This window comes from Sus scrofa, chromosome X, assembly GCF_000003025.6.
Source record: "Sus scrofa isolate TJ Tabasco breed Duroc chromosome X, Sscrofa11.1, whole genome shotgun sequence".
Classification (NCBI taxonomy): Eukaryota; Metazoa; Chordata; class Mammalia; order Artiodactyla; family Suidae; genus Sus; species Sus scrofa.
The window spans coordinates 2,627,919-2,639,711 of NC_010461.5; the positions used below are offsets into that span (position 1 = coordinate 2,627,919).

At 43.5% G+C, this 11,793-nt stretch overlaps 1 long non-coding RNA gene across 3 annotated transcripts in view; it reads right to left on the reverse strand.

Moving 5' to 3' along the window:
- The window catches only part of LOC102164143, a 100,897-nt gene extending 89,151 nt beyond the window's left edge, over positions 1–11,746 (reverse strand). The window contains exons 1-4 of one of the 3 annotated variants that reach the window (XR_309173.3): positions 11,596–11,746; positions 10,526–10,748; positions 7,140–7,242; positions 3,626–3,765 (exon numbers count right to left, since the gene is read on the reverse strand). This is a non-coding gene — a long non-coding RNA (uncharacterized LOC102164143). Of the gene's footprint in view, positions 1–3,621; positions 3,766–7,139; positions 7,243–10,525; positions 10,749–11,595 lie in introns of all 3 variants that reach the window. The other 2 variants (XR_001302502.2, XR_002340716.1) reach the window with 2 other exon arrangements.

The window sequence follows — 11,793 nt, forward strand, 5'->3', positions numbered from 1 at the left end:
TGAGCATTTTTAAAAAAATAATCAGAAACTGATAAACATAGAGCTGCTAAGGGAGATTTATATTCCAACATGAAGAAATCAGAGCGTTTCCATTGTGCCACAATGTATCAGACAGAAAGATGAAAAGAGCATTTGTGCTGATCCCAATTCATGATCCCAACTTGCTCTCAATCTACAGGTGACACAAGCCTTATGTGTATCACCTGGAGATGCATGTGGATGGACTTGTAGTATAAAAAGGATGTATGAGGTTAGGGACAGGGGACAGGTCCAAAGTACCCAGCTAAAATCAACCAACATGAATCGAAGAAGAGCTTGCTAAATGCTTTCTACGTTTCCTCTCATTCTATAGTTTTCATACTCCTGGAGATATTATTATTTATACCAGTTTTACCTGCAAGGACATCCCACCACAACAGAGAATGGACACAAAGTAGGAACTCAAGAAGTGGTGACTTAGGACAGAATTTGAAGGCAGCCGTGTTGGTGCACTACTGCCACCACCCTCCCTCCACCAGGGGTTTCCAGCCCACGTTCCTCCGAGCCTCGAGATCCCCCAGAGGAGGGAGCCCAAGAGACTGGACAGAATGCCCCTGGTTTTTCTATTGCACACATTTGGCTCAGCATACAATTCGAATGAGAGAAACACCCCACCCTCCTGCTATACTTGCATCTAGACTCCACGTCACAGCACCACCTTAACGTCTGAGAGCACATCACACATCCATCTGTATTCCATGCTCCTTTAGATGTAGCTAATCCCTGCTATCTGAGCAGCACAGCAGCCTCTCTTACATCTTAAGATTCTCCTCCTCTCCACTCAATGATTTATGATCAGTCCATCCAGATAAACTTGTTTCCTTTCATTAGGACAACTAAGGCATCTCCCCATTGTAACAATCCAAAGGAAAAAAAACAAAAAACAACCAACCAACCAAAAAGACGCATAAGAACAATTTAACCCAAGAACACAATGGCCATGAAGGGTCCTGCTGAGGTGCTGTGCTCTTGATGATAGTGACAGAGGGACTACACCACTGGCCTCTTTGAATCTGTCAATGGCCTGTGGATTATTGGTAAACACTTGGGGAAGGGAGGGTTCCAAGGAAAACCATAATTTCTCCCAAGAGCCATGGGCATTCTGTCTCTGGATCCTCTCTATGAAGGGTCTGTCTTAGGAAACCCAGATCTTCCAGCCTCCTCTGTGAACTGAAAGGCAGGCCTCGTTTGTGTATTCTAAAGGCGAAAGTTCCCCTTGGGGGCAGGGCAGAAGACATGAAGCCTTTTCTTAATGATCTTTTGTTATTTATTTATTTTTTGTTTTTTAGGGCTGCACTGCAGCATAAGGGGTTAGGGGTCAAATCAGAGCTGCAGCCACTGGCCTACACCACAGCCACACCGGATCTGAGACATGTCTGTGACCCACGTCTGTGACCCACACCACAGTGCACGGCAACGCCAGATCCTTAACCCACTGAGCAAGGCCAGGGATCGAACCTGCATTCTCTTGGATACTAGTCAGGCTCGCTGCCACTGAGCCACGATGCAAACTCCTTAATGATTTTTTTATGCAACTTGGCTGTAAAAACAATGTTTTAACCACACTTCCCCTCATTTCCTAGCCAAGGGTTATGACGGTAACAAAAATTCTGAATGAGGAGTTCCCGTCGTGGCTCAGAGGAAATGAATCTGAGTAATATCCATGAGGACACATGTTCAATCCCTGGCCTCACTCACTAGGTTAAGGATCTGGAATTGCCATGAGCTGTGGTGTACGTCACAGACACAACTGGGATACTGTGTCGCTGAGGCTGTGGTGTACACCAACAGCTACAGCTCCGATTTGACCCCTAGCCTGGGAACCTCCATGTGCCGCGGGTATGGCCCTAAAATACAAAACCAAGAACAAAACAAAAAACCCACTAAACCTAGTGGACTGGTGGTTTTTGAGCAGTGTCTCTTTCCAAGTCACCTAGATAAAATACACTTTCTCTTCTTTGTAAACTATTTTCAATGTGATTCCCCCCTGCCCCACCAACTCCACACTGGAAACAGTAGCGGCGTGGAGGGAAGAGTGTTGTATCAGCAAATGAAAGATGCTATGGCCGTTAATCCAGCAGCCACTGCAGTCGCCCCAGCTGTGCTCGGCTCCTTAAGCACTCTGTAAATACAGGCACTGTTCTGGCTATTGATGCTAAGGATGAAAAATGCCACCTGCCACATCAGTCAACAAAGGATGTTGTGACCATCGAGCCATCAGCCACTGTAGCTGCCCCCAATTGTGCCCCCAAGGGGATTCAGCATGGAGAAAAACAGGACATTGATGCTAAATAGTTCAGGTGCAGATCCAAGAAATGATTTCAATAAGCCCAGATTTTGCACCTTCCCATACAGAGAAAAGCACTAATTCATTAACTGGAGATGTCTGGTTTTCTTTCACAAACAGTAATCTTTTGCTGTTATCTGGTCTTTGCTGCAAAAACTCTTCTATATCCTGGCTCCTCCTTGGCCTTTTCAGAACCGATCCTCGGAGCTGAGAGGCTGCCTCCTGGGCTTAAAGTCCCCAGAAAATCTGCTGAACAAACCGTAATTCATAACTTTTAGGTTGTGCTTTTTTCTTTCCCAGTTGGCAGCAGCAAGTGTCTACAGGTGCACCACAGGGACCAAAATTGATCCTATGGATAATGAGATAATGGCACTTGAATTATTGGCTACCTGGGCTACTCTGATGGGTTTTAGTTGTATAGAAAAAAGGTACATTCATGTTTCCCTAGATGTTCACTGTCTCAGATGAAGTAGGTTTTGAAGTCTGCATTGACTATCACTGATACATCTCCTTAGAAGAATTGCTTGCATGAAATACAATCCACTCCCACCACCTCCCCAGCATGAAAAACACATGAACTTGAACGTGACATCTATGAAAACCAGAGAAAAACTGATCTTTCCTTTAAAAAAGACCCTAACACAAATAATTCAGTTTTACCTTCTTCAGTGATTTTTGTGTGTGTGTCGTTGTTGTCTTTTTAGGGCTGCACCTGCGGGCAAATGGAAGTTCCAGGCTAGGGGTTGAATTGCAGCTGTAGCTGCCAGCTTACGTCCCAGCCACAGCGACACAGGATCTGAGCTGCGTCTTCGACTTACACCACAGCTCACAGCAATGCTGGATCCTTAACCCACTGAGCGAGGCCAAGGATCGAACCTGTGTCCTCATGGATACTAGTTGGGTTTGTTAACCACTGAGCCATGACGGGAACGCCATCTTCAGGGAGTTTATGATCGAAATTCTCCCACCCAATGTAGCTTGAATGGAATAGAGAAAATGGGCAGTTTGTCTGCAAAAGGTGAGTGATTTTGTATGGGGACAAATTAGTTTTGCTGTTCTTCCTTCTCTCCTCCTTATCACGGTCACAATCACAGGATTATCAAAGTGTCTCCTGATGTTACATTTTTTTCAGCCAGTACACAAAAGTAAAAGTCCCCTGTTTTCCTAGAGGAGGAAGAGGAAGGAAGGGAAGAAAAAAACATGAAGGGGCAGGAGGTAGGAAGTCAAGAGAAGAAAGAAGAAAAATACCTGGAAAAATAATGGGAGAGAAACAAAAACAGAAACCGCTGACAAACCTACGTTTCTGTAGAGATGCAGCACGATTCTTCTGCCCTGGCTTCAGAAATGAGTCTCTGAGATGCCTTGAACTGTGGTGATGGATTCTACACTGCTCACTCCATCTGCCCGTGGAGAAGGCATTTCTTCTGTCTCTCTTAAGTCTGAAAAACCATATAAGCCACATGAAATCATCTTTTTTTTTTAACTTTTTTTTTTACTTTATTATTTTTAATTTTTTTTTTTTAGGGCTGCACCTGCAGCATCTGGAGGTTCCCAGGCTAAGAGTCAAATCAAAGCTCCAGTTGCCAGCCTATAGCCACAGCAACACCAGATCCGAGCTGAGTCTGCAACCTACACCACAGCTCAAGACAACACTGGATTCTTAACCTACTCAGCGAGGCCAAGGACCGAACCCACATCCTCATGGATACGAGTCAGGCTCATGACCACTGAGCCACAATAGGAACTTCTAAAGTCATCTTTAGAAAACACCCAAAGTCTTTTTTGTTGAATGAAAGGCAAGTTTTAAATGTACCCCCAAATGATAATTACCCTAATGACATACTTGCAATTGATTTTCATTAATTACATGCTTTTTGATCTTTAACAGATGTTCCAAAATTGTAACATAAAATATATATGAACAGTAAATTTAAGGACGTTATAGTTAACTATAAACACTTAAGGATGATATAATCATACGTATTATCTACCATCTAGCTATGTAATCTGTCTTATCATCCTTCTATCTATATCTATCTATATCGATAATCTCTATTAACTATCCATCTATCTATATTTATTGTATTTTATCTATCCACCTAATTTGTATCTATAATCTATTTACCTATCTCTGCCATCTTTGTATATCTATCTACCCATCTATCTCCCTATCTATATTTATATCTTATCATTTCTCTCTATATATCATCTCTCTATATTTCTATCTCTATCATCTATCTGTATCTGTTATCTACCTATTTATATCATCTGTCCTATCTATTATCTATATCATCTGTATTATCTCTATTTAACGTCTATCTATACTATCTCTATCAACTATATATATATATCATCTACCTATCTATATGCATCATCTCTCATCTATTTTATCTATCTATAACTATTATCTATTTTATCTATTATCTATCTATTAGCTATGTGTATACACATCAGCTACATAACAAACATTCATTCTCCAAACCGTTGTCTATTTCTTGCGCATGCAACAGTTCCAGGAAAGATTTCCATGAAATTTGGAGTGTGCCTGAAACATTCTGACAAAAATAATGGGGAACATGGCACACCAGAAGCCATGTGGGGCGTTCTGAAGGCCCCTGCGAAGACTGACCTGCCTTTGCAAACTGGATGGACATGGAGAGAGCAATCTACCTTATGGGTGGATGAAACGTGCCTTCTCGAAGATGCTCCAGGCAGAGAAAACCCACCAGGCGTTCTTCCCCGGGCCCTGCACTGTCTGTCTCACCAGGGAGTAAGCTCTGATTTGCAGCTGCTGGCAACTGAGCCCGCTGCCTGTCCGCTTCTCCCTGCATCCAGGCTGCCTTAGAGAATAGAGCAGCTGGATTTATTTACCAGGCAACAGTAAATGATTCTCCCAGGCAACACTAGCACGGCCTGCTACTCAGTAAATAACATGCAGTCTTTCCAGGCTGAGCCCATTGGCGTGCAGGACGGATATGTACCTGGAGGCTAGCAGAGCTCTGTCCAATTTTGACCATGAGGGAGTCTATTCCAGAGCAGATGATCTGAACCTGGAATTTGGTACTCCTGAAATCGTGGCCTGGATTACAAGCGTTTATGTCATGACTCTATCTCCCGCTGTTGGAAATAAAAGCTCCTCTCTCTCAAAATAAAGATAGAGTGGCATCAGAGGAAATGTGGCAGAGAAGAGACAGAAATCTGCAGGTCCAGGGACAGTGGCAGATGAGCACAGCAGGTTGTTGAGAATTTAGAAACATAAAGAGCCAGCTCACTGCAGAAATGGAGCAAGGCCGTTCCTCCCAATGTTTACGGATCTTAAAGGAGGAGTTGATATTAAAACGGAATGTTAAAACATCAAGGAAGCTGACTTCAGCCCTCGTTTATTTTCCCATCCAGAGGGATGACTTCTGCATTGAATTAGGGGGTTGGGGACCCAAGTGGAATGACAATGACTTATTAAGGGGCTCAAGGCCTCTAGCATACAATCAAGGCAAACAAAGAGTGCAGCTCAGACCCTAAAACTAATTGCTGGGCAGTTTCTCTGCAAAGAACCTCTCTGCACTTTCTTTTCTTTCTTTTTTTTTTTTTTTTTTTTTTTTTTTTTTTTTTTTGTCTTTTTGCCATTTCTTAGGCCACTCCCGCGGCATATGGAGGTTCCCAGGCTAGGGGTCGAATCGGAGCTGTAGCCGCCAGCCTACGCCAGAGCCACAGCAACGTGGGATCCGAGCTGCATCTGCAACCTACACCACAGCTCACGGCAACGCTGGATCGTTAACCCACTGAGCAAGGGCAGGGATCGAACCCGCAACCTCATGGTTCCTAGTCGGATTCGTTAACCACTTCGCCACGACGGGAACTCCCCTCTGCACTTTCTCAATGTGAAAAAAAAGGGCACAGATTTCAGACCTGTGTGTAGCCCTGCCATAGTTTTCGGTTGCGACCCTATTAAAAAGATGAATAATTAATAATCTTGATTATCTTATTAACTTTTAATTAATAATTAATCTTACTAAATTTTTTTGGCTGTACCTGCGGCATGCAGACATTCCTAGGCTAGGGATCGAACCCAAGTCATAGCAGTACAATGCTATATCCTTAACTGTTTGGCCACCAGGGAATTCCTCAATCGTTTTATAAGAATACATACCCACCAACACACAATAGGGTCATACCTATATTATATAATATGTACTCTAATGCATTCTGCTTCTGTCCTGCCACAGGTGTTTGGCTTTACAAATAATCTCTGCACTCGATTTGAATCTCAGCAGGAAGGGACCATCAAGAGAGTTCCTTCTCTGTGGCAAATGCTGTGTGTGATCCCTTTTTAACTACAGCGGTGACGTTGTCAGGTCGCCAAACAAACAGCAGATGTGTAGCATGCTTTAGAGTTGGCTTGGCCCTTTGGGCATGCTGGCGTCCAGAATTATCCTTCAAATGTGGCTCCAGCTCACCTCCTACCTGTCATGAGTCACCCGTGAGCCCACGGGCGAGGTTCTCCCTCCTTCTAATGCCCCTGGTTCTCATGTAAAAGGATGCTAAGTACATAGGAATTAACACGCATGAAATATGTGATGGAATACCTGCTGATGGTGCCTGCTAAGAAGAGGAGGAGGAAGGGAGAGCAAAGAGAGGGGAGACAGAAAGGAGGCAAGGGAAAGGAGGAGAAGGAATAGGATGGCATGGAAATACATGCTTCTCTTGGGCAGAATTCCCTCGAGCAGCATCTGACCTAAATGACTTATTCCTAAGAAAGGCTGGTGAGCCAGGCATGGCAGCAAAATGGGGCCGGGGAAATTCAAAGGACTTGTACCTTCCGCTGGAGTTGCCCATCCTCCTGATCAGCCCCCACCCTAAAGGATCCAGCCTCAGTTGTCAACAGCACCAAAGTCGGGCCACTCTGGAAGGACCTTGTTCTGGAAAAGAATGGAGCTGTGTGAAATTAACAGCTAGCAGCTCACAGCTGTGGGTGATTACAGGCCGTGATCCAATGAAGAGAGTCTGGACGTGGTGACCAGTGCCCACCGCCTTGGTCTGTCTGTAGTGGGCAACTATTTCAGGAGAGGAACCACCTTTTATAGGAGTTTCAAATAAATCTTAAGATCACCGTTCTTTCAAAGCATGACTTGTGTTTCTTTTTTTAAAATTCTAGTTGATGTATGTTGTGCCCATTTCTGCTGGGCAGCAAAGTGACCCAGTCATACATATAGATCCATTCCTGTTCTCATACTATCTTCCATCCTGGTCTATCCCAAGAGACTGGATAGAGTTCCCTGTGCTGTACGGCAGGACCTCACGGCTTATCCAGTCTCGGTGTCGTAGTTTGCATCTACCAACACCAAACTCCCCGTCCATCCCACTCCCTCCCGCTCCCCCTTGGCAACCACAAGTCTGTTCTCTGTGTCTGTGAGTCTGTTTCAGTTCTGTAGCTAGGTTCAGTTCTGCCGTATTTTTTATTCCACATACAAATGATATCATATGGTATTTGTCTTTCTCTTTCTGACTCACTTCACTTAGGATGAGAGTCTCTAGTTGCATCCTCATTTTCTATGCCCTTAATTCTCTTGAAACTAGGCAAACAAACAAACCTCGTGGAATAGGTACAAGAAAAATAGAAGGTTAAAGAACAGAGCATACAAAATACATATATTCTCTTCCATCCTGGTCTATCCCAAGAGACTGGATAGAGTTCCCTGTGCTGCACAGCAGGACCTCATGGCTTCTCCATTCTCAATGTCCTAGTTTGCATCTATGAACCCCAAACTCCCCGTCCATCCCACTCGCTCCCCCCTCCACCTCTGCCGAGACCAGCTCAGCAGGATGGGGCTGAAGAACTTAAGGAAAAGAGTTAACATAAAACAAGACACAGAGACATAAAGGTGGGAACCAGGGACTCGAGGTCTCAGGGAGCAAGAGCCCTGTCTCAAGAAACCACACGCTTTTATTGTGCTCTTTAGATGAGATCAAGTGAGGTGGGACTATGGGTGGAGGATATAGGGTTTGTTTACTATTTTTTAAGTTCTTTTACTATTTAAAAAGCCACTTAGGTGGTAAAGGGTTAAACTCTTACTCTGACCTCTAGGCACGTAACAGTTCTTAAGCTTAAGCCATTTATGCCTTTAGGTCTTTGTTCTTAAGCTTAAGTCATTTACCAGCACTATGACTGTTTTTCAAGCAGGAAGATGGAATAAAGTAAAGAATGAAGATGGGAAAAAGTAAAGCAGGATGAGATGGAGTTTTCAAAGAAACATGTCTCTGCACGACTCTCCTCCTTGGCAACCACACATCTGCTCTCTTTATCTGTGAACTTGAGTTTCTACTCCACAAATGGTCACCCAGGGTAGCCAGAAACGTTTTTCTGCCAAGGACTTGGTCCTAGCCGCACAATTAGTGGAAGTGCTGCCGGGAAATTCTGAAGGCACTGACGGGCCTTGAAGAAGTGGTGACAGGTGATCCTTGGGAAGAGGTCCACTTGCTAAGTCTGGAGGTTTGATGCCCTGGCCATTCCATTATTATAATTGAAGGCAAGAGTTACTTTGTTTTGGTTAAGTGGGATTAAAGGGACTAATTATATGGGCCGTCTTGAGACTTGAAATTCATGAATCTTGAAATTCATGAAGAGCCATGAGGGGAGGGGCTTACCCAATACCGGATGGACTTGTCTGGTTCTCCCGAGGAGAGGGACCATGGCTTTAGTCCATCTGAATCCTCATGAGTCTATTTTCACCCCTGTAAGGAGGGAGACTCTTTCCTGCTTTTTTCCATGATGGATACATCAGAAAGATGAAACGTAAGGCAAAGAATGCCTCAGTGGAGACACATTGAGAGCAGTTTGTTAGAATGATGTGATGTCTGGATTCAAAAATACACAAAGAACGCAGACTAATACCTTTTATATATTAAATGTGTTCAGGTCAATCGTCCCCTATAATTTGACTTTTTGATGTATTTTTTCAGTTTTTTATTAAAGGATCCTTGATGTACAGTGTTGTGCCACTTTGTGCCACACGGCACAGTGACCCAGTCATGCATATATATATATATATATATATATATATATATTCCCTTTCTTAAATTATCTTCCATCGTGGTCTGTCCCAAGAGACTGGATAGAGTTCCCTGTGCTACACAGCAGGACCTCCTTGCTGATCCAACCTAAATGTCATCGTTTGCAGCTACCAACCCCCAACTCCCCATCCATCCCACTCCCTCCCTCTCCCCTTTGGCAACCACACATCTTTTCTCCTTATCTGTGAGCCCCTTATAATCTGCGATTTCATTCATTTCTAGGCCAACATGTTAATTTAAAAAATGTATGGTGTTCCCTGGTGGCTCAGGGTTAAGGATCTGGTGTTGTCACTGCTGTGGCTCGGGTTCCATCCCTGCCCAGGAATGTCTGTACGCTGCTGGTGCGACCAGAAAATAATAAAAAATGTGTATTAAATATATAATATATAAAAATTAACATCACATAAAATCTAAACTTTTCTCTGCTTCTTAAAATGAGCTGTTGGCGCAGCAATACATCCATTTTATTAAACAACTATGTTGGAACTCTTCATCTTTCTCCTTGTTCGAGAGCAAAAAACAAAACAGACAGCATACCTAGTGAGAGGCAGACTCCTCTTGTCAAAGCACTAATGCAAGCCAAAAAAAAATTGCTTCCAATTTTACCACTTTTTGAGATTATAAGAATCAGGTTGTATGTGTCTCTACATGAATGACCTGGCTTTTCTCAGAGGTCTAGCTATAAAATGTTGAATGATGGGGTGTCGGCTAGGATGGGCTCCTCTGGAAAAATTTCAGCTCAGCGGGGTTGCACAAAAAGTGATGTCACAGGGTTGCAAAAACAAAAAACAAAAAAACCCAATAATTTAGAAGAACTGACAGGAGAAGGATCAGACGTAGGTGAAGCTGAAAGATGTACATTGAGTCCAGGTGAAATTCTGTGAAGAGGAGGAGTGAAAAAAACACCCAGAGGTTTCATGACTCAACTAAGAAAGAAGTCTTCCTGGCACAATCAACACGTTGGTTTTAACAGGTGTATTTTAACCACCTCATAGCTGAGAATCACCTGTGTTCTCGACACAAGTTTTGATGTCATCCTATTTCTGGATGGATGTAGTCCTTAAGTATTAGTGACTGGCTGGCATTTCAGGTCGTGTATAAAAGAGATAAATATATACGTTGTGATCTTACCTTTGGTGATGTGTCTGCATCCTGACTCTTGGGTGGCAGGTCTAGAGCAATGACTTCATTCCTTCACCTGTGCTTGATCAGGTACGGAGGAGGGAGGAAGAAGGCTTTGGGAGGCAGACACCACAAGGAAACTCAGAGGAGACGCTCACATCAAATGGAACGTGTTTCCCATGAACGTTCCTGGTCTTCAAAATCGCCGTGGAGTTAAAAACGGTCATCACACCTGTGTTTGGAGAGAATCAAATTAAAACAGAACCGTGTTTGAAGAGAATCAAATTAAAACAGAATCAGATGGACTGGCTTTTGTAAACCGGTGCTGTGCAAAATTCTCCTTGGATGTAAGTCCATCTATACAACTAAGTGTGCTTTTTTGGAGCAGAAGTCAATGCTGGTGTAATAATTTCATTTGAAATAAAAGGACAACTCCTAAGACGTCAGAGCGCCATCTGCTTATGGGCTTCAAGTAAAGAAAGGAAGGTCTGTTCTCTAATTCTCAATTCCCAATAAAAATCTATGGAATTCACTGAGATCAACGTTGACCACAAGCCTATTTTCATAGGCTAGATACATAGGTATTTTTAAAAATAATTATAGGACACAGCTTTGTTGTCATTTTCTCACACTCATAAAATCAATACCACGTCCTCCGAGAAAATGAGGTGTATTTTTCATGAAATGTGACTGAACCAAACTTACGTCTGCTCACCACACAGAAGCCAAGCCTGTCTCCTGAACCCGAATTTTGGTGAAGAGCATTACTGCAGGCGCCAAGCCAGGAGACGACTCTCCGTGTGCTTAGAAGACTCCTGGTGCTTAACTAGCCCCCGTGACTTTCTGGGAAGGGTTTTTAAAGACAGGGCCAGGGAGGCAGTTGTAGGGGGGGTTTAATCAGCTCACAGACACCCTTCTGATTGGTTGGCGGTGAGATCATTGGGAATCAACATCAACCACCTTCCGGTTCCAGCTGGTCTGGGGTCTCCACGCTGTGGGCAGCATACAATTAACTTCTTCCACCTGGTGGGGGTTTTAGCCCTGCACAAGGGCTCACCAGACATGGCTCAGAATATTACCTGTAGTCCTTGAGGAGGAACTTAAGGTTCTTGAGGTCCTTGACTTTGTCGAATGGCTAAACTCTTCTTAGTTTGTCTTGCTTGACGGTTTTCCTTTATTTCTGAATTTTCTCACTTCTCTGATTAAATTTGTTCTGAAACTCAGGGAAGGCCTAGGAGGCTAAAGGTTTTTTTTTTTTTTTTTTTTTTTTTGGTTTG